Raw genomic sequence first — 6000 nt, forward strand, 5'->3', positions numbered from 1 at the left:
CGGTACAAGTCCAACTAATAAAATAAAATAAAATAAATTAATTGGAAATTAAAATAATTGTATTGAAACATTTATAATTGATTCTATATAGATATTTATAGTAGATCTTCCATAGATTAAAACCAATTAACAAAATATAAAAATCTCTTCTAATTGATTGTATAACATAACCTATATACATTATAGACAAAATTGTACTGAATTTATAATATAGAATACTGTGTTTCCTTTTTATATTTAATATATTATAGATAAAACTCTATAATATATTATATTATAACTCTACCTACTTAATAACATAATTTACTGTGTTTTCTTATATATATTATAGACAAAATTGATTGATAAAACTGAATGCCTTATTCTCCTATTCTATACATACCTTACTTCTATCCTATACATTAAAATCTTACGTCTCTTACTAACTTATTAACACTCTTTATTTTTAACCTTTAAATAAAAATTAAATAAAATTAACCAATTAATATATTAATATACGCTCAAAGATACTAATACTATTCTATTCCCTATATCTACTTAAATAACTCTATTAACCCAAGAATTGAATTGAATACCACCCCAAAAATCTAACCCAAAATATTGAACAATAAATCTGAAGATGTCTACAACAAACCAAACAACAATAACAAAAGCATGAAAAAAGAACTCCACACAATCGGCCACATCATCTGCTCAATGTCCACCAGAGGCAACTCCTACAGACAAAGCAACACCACCTCAAGCCTCACAACCACCCCCAGAATATTACAATGGCCTCACTCTATGAAATGATGACAAAGATGCAAGAATCCATCGATCGCAACCTCGAATCAATGTATGGAAGCATGGAAATAATGCGAGAAGATATTTAAAAAATGCAGGACAACATTGGCAGCCTAGATGAACACGTCAGAAAACTAGACAACAAAATGGAAATGGTACAGGAAATAGTAACCACTAACGGTCAAAAATTCAAACAATAGAAGAAAAAAATGAACGAACAGAAACGCGCCTGCAATTTACAGAGGCCAGAGCAGAATACATAAACAAGAATTTAGAAGAGGCAGTGATGAACTTAGAAATGGAAAAATCTGCCTTCTTCATGCGATTTCAAAATGTGAAGGAAACAGATAAGCAAGATCTTCAACAAACCATGTCCAAAATTCTTTCAAAAATTACCGGGAAAACAAAACAGGAAATGTTAGAACAAATTGACGAAATATATTGAGTCTCTACCTCGTTTGCATGCAGGCACAGATTACCTCATGAAATACATATAAGATTCATAAAGAGAAGTATACGAGATGATATACATCAAAAGAAAATGTAATCTCGCACGGAGGAAAAGAAATAACAGTACTAAGGCAAATTCCCAGACGAGTACGAGATAAACGCAAACCCTACCAATTCCTAACATCCAAACTACACAAAAATAAAATTATGTTTAACTGGCTGATACTAGAAGGGATACTCATAACCCTACTGGACAAAAAATATAAAATAACAACACCGGAAAATGCAAAGTAATTTTATGAAGAATTATTAAAACCCCTCGAAGAAAGATTTTCAAAAGAAATAGAGGATAAAGATACAACAAACACTGAAGAATCAAGTTTAGAAGACATCATCCAAGAAAAAGAACCAGAAACAATACAGACTGAGGAAAATGACCCACAGAAACTACAAAACAAACATGGACCAATCACAAGGGCAAAAGCTGAAGCCAAAAAATAAAAATGGCAAAAAATTAGATACTACAACACAAAAAGATGACATTACTATATTCTCAATGAATATTAATGGATTGAACTCAATCAGAAAAAGAGAAATTTTTTTCCCACAAACTCCTAAACCACAATTTTCACATTACATGTCTACAAGAAACACATATCGTAAAAAAAGACATCATGACCTTATTACTCCCAGGTCTTGGCGAACTTTTCACCTCATCAGCATTAGTTAAAAGGAGAGGAATAGCAATATACGTCAAAAGCCAATATAAACCAAAACTTATATATGAAGAACCTGATGGCCAAATCTTAATGGTAAAAATAACGATAAAAAATGAACAATTAACAATAATAGAAATATATGCACCTACTAACAATATTATCAGGACCTATACGACTCAGACAAACCAGGTAATCCTGCAATTAAAAAATACTTAGCTTTAAACGAAACATTTCAGATAACAGAGGAAGAAAGAAAAAAACTAAATAGAAATATCACTTCTACAGAAATTAAATTGGCTATTGCAAAACAACACAATAACAAAACACCAGGACCTGACGGTATTCCTTCAGAATTCTATAAGCATCACCAGGACATACTAGAACCAATAATGCTAAATTTATATAATCAGGCATTACAACAAGGCAAGCTTCCGAAAACATGGTCCGAAGCCTACATTACCATCATACCAAAGGAAAACAAAGATAAAAAATACTTAGAAAACTACCGGCCAATTTCATTTTTAAATGCAGACTACAAAATGTTCTCATCTATAATTGCAGAACGCTTCAAAAATATATTAAACAGTATCATACATCCGGACCAAAACGGATTTTTACCAAAAAGAAATATAAGCAATAATACCCAAACTATTCTTAACACCATAGAATACTATAACGAAAATCGTGATAAACCAGTGGCACTCATGTTTATTGACTTGAAAAAAGCCTTCGATTTCCTTTATTGGGAATATTTTATAATACAAATCGAACACATGAAATTTGGAGATAACTTTATTAATTTAATAAAATCTATTTACTCCCAACAAACAGCAAAAATACTTTTCAATAAAGTAACAATAACAATAACGAGAGGAGTATGCCAGGGATGCCCTTTAGCACCTTTAATTTTTATATTAGCTATAGAAACATTTTTTTTAAATATAAGAAACAATGAACAAATAAATGGACTTAAAATAAAAAAGGAACACTTCAAAATTCAAGCATTCGCAGAGGATATAGTACTTACAATTCAAGACCCCCTTAAATCAGCCCACATTCTAATGAGTGAAATCCATAGATTTGGGGAAATAACCCGTCTTAAAATCAACCTTGATAAAACTCAAATTATAACCAAAAACATGACAGTAGAACAAAACTCTATGCTGGAACAAGCCCTTAATATAAAAATAGTGAAAAAAAACAAATACTTGGGCATCACGATCTCAGCGAACAACAATACTCTGAAAAAAGATAATTATGACAAACTCACACAGGATATACAAAAAGATTTAAATAGATGGACAAATTTAAAATTATCACTGATGGGTAAGATTGCCGCAATAAAATCAAACATTCTCCCCAGATACCTATATTTATTCCAGGTAGCTCCAATTAAATTAAACAAATCATTCTTTGAACAGTTGCACAAAATAATTAGGAAATTCATTTGGACAAAAAAAAAAAGCAAGAATAAAATTAAAAAAATTGCAAGATCACAGATCAAGGGGAGGCTTTGGCCTCCCCAACTTCTATCTTTACTATCAAGCCACTATTCTAACTAAACTTAAAGATTGGATAACATTACAAAATACAAGATTACTTTCCCTAGAAGGATTTAACCTACAATCAGGATGGCATACATTCTTAATGGTAGAATCAAATAAAATTCCAAAATACTTTAAAAATCATCATATAAGAAATACACTAATATCGACATGGCAACAGATTAAAAAAACCCTACTATCTAGCAATTCCAAAATGGCTATCCCCAAATGAATCCTTCATGTACCAGACCCCTCTTTCAGTACCAAAAATAATAACCGACTCTAAATTGTTAGATACTAATGATAATATTCTCACCAGACAACAACTACAAGACAATGGAATACCCATAGACTGGTTCACATACATACAAATAAACACAAAATATAAACAACACAAAAGTACATTTGGCTTTCAAAATACAAACCCTCTCGATTTAATAATATTTGGACCCAATATAAAAATGATTTCTAAACTATACACCTACTTGTTAAAACAGGATACTATAGAGGAACAAGTGAAAGGGTCAATGATTGCATGGACACAAAACTTTGGATACACAATAACACTCACGGAATGGGAAAAAATATACACAATTAACTATAAAATGACACTCGCTGTTTCCTACAAAGAAAATCTTTACAAAATGATATACAGGTGGCACCTTCCACCAGCTAGGCTTTCCAAAATGTACCCAAACGTATCTTCTCTATGCTGGAAATGTAAAAAAAACCAGGGAACATACTATCATATGTGGTGGACCTGTACATACGCCCAAAAATTCTGGATACAAATTAAAAGAATAATGGACCAAGTCATATTGACAAAGATCATAACTAAAACAGAGTTATTTCTTCTGGGCATTTTTAGACAGAAACTAAGTAAAGAAGACAGATACCTCACTATCCAAATACTAACGGCCGCCAGACTAACATATGCACAACATTGGAAAAAAGAAGACATTCCGACAAATCTAACCATCATTAGCAAAATTATGGAATGTGCCGAACTAACAAAATTAACAATGGGAATTCAAAACAAAAATGATTCAGAGTTCTACAAGGCCTGGGAGAAATGGTTCAGATGGCTATCCAACTCTAAAGAAGACAAAGCAAAAAATAACCAAAATCACTTAATATAAACCAAAATAAAGATATGTATAACCAAAAATTGGATCAAAAATAACTCAATCCCTGTCTGAGTTCAATCCACTTGATAATTATTAGAAATCTAATATTACAACCTACGATTCAATTTCACTATCAAAAACAACAAATATAACCCATCTAAGTCGTCACAATCCAAATGCCTGCTTGCTTTCAGGTACTACTTCTCATCTCGCTATTTCTCTCTTCTTTCTTTCTTCTCTCTTTTTCCCCCCTCCCTTTTCTTCCTTTCTACCCTTTCTTTTCCCACATTACTGTTGGATTATCAAATACTACAGCTATAAGATATTTAAATAAGAACTCTGAATACGAAATATTTACATATGGACAAATATCTGAAATGTATATACAATAATATATATAAGCTGTGATATAACAATACTGTTTATCCCACTCCCCTCCCATTTTTCTTTTTCTGTACTCCCATCCCCCTTTCCCCCTGTTTTATTCCTTTTTATATAAATTAATAAAGTATATTTTTTTAAAAATCCCCACTTCGTGCTTTCTATTTTCTGCTTGAAAAAACTCCCATCACTTCCTATCCTTAAGTTAAGGGGGGCAAAATAGGCTGTTCATGAGTAATAAAAAGCACCTTTGGGACATGTCAAATACCGTACCCGCATTCCTTTCTCTGGGCAGTGGGAGAAGCTTCCTCTTCCCAGCGCCCAGAGGAAGGAAGCACTTTATTCACTCCGAGCCATCCAGAGTAAATAAGCACTTCCTTTCTCTGGGTGGTGGGAGAAGTTTATTCCCTCTGCCACTGCCCAGAGAAATGAAGTGCTTTATTCACTCTGGGCAGTCCAGAGAAAGGAAAATCGGGAGTTTTTAAAAACCCTGCAGGATGCGGGACAAATTATTAAAAATCAGGACTGTCCTGCCAAAAGCGGGATGTCTGATCACCTTACGCAAGTGGAATTGGGAGGGGGGGGGAAGCCTCTTTCCCCAAACAGACCTGGGGGGGAGTCTATTTCCCCAAACAGAGCTGGGGGGAACCTTCCCATCTCCAAATTGAGCTGAAAGGAAGGGAAAGCCTTGCATGTTCAAACAGCGATAGGGTGGAATCTCCAGAGATCTGGAAAGGCATGGGCTGCAAAAAGTGAGGAGAAAACATGAACCTGTCTGACCTGAAAATCAGCTGGTCAGCAGGAGGCACTCATACATGTGCAGTGGAGCTGAACTAATCACTGCTCATGTGCCTGCAAAGAGGGTTCTGTGTACCAGTTATGGCATGTGTGTCATAAGTTCACCATCATGGGCTAAATACTCACACCTATTTGTTTTACTTTCACTATTCCAGTAGAACATACATGTACACCACCACCACCACCAAGGTTCAGTAT

General features: G+C 33.5%; 1 protein-coding gene across 13 annotated transcripts in view; it reads right to left on the reverse strand.

The window, feature by feature from the left end:
- COL6A3 (collagen type VI alpha 3 chain) overlaps positions 1–6000 on the reverse strand; it is a 180828-nt gene that overhangs the window by 87419 nt on the left and 87409 nt on the right. The window lies entirely within an intron of this gene.

The sequence above is a fragment of the Erythrolamprus reginae genome, chromosome 1 (assembly GCF_031021105.1).
Source record: "Erythrolamprus reginae isolate rEryReg1 chromosome 1, rEryReg1.hap1, whole genome shotgun sequence".
NCBI classification, from domain to species: Eukaryota; Metazoa; Chordata; class Lepidosauria; order Squamata; family Dipsadidae; genus Erythrolamprus; species Erythrolamprus reginae.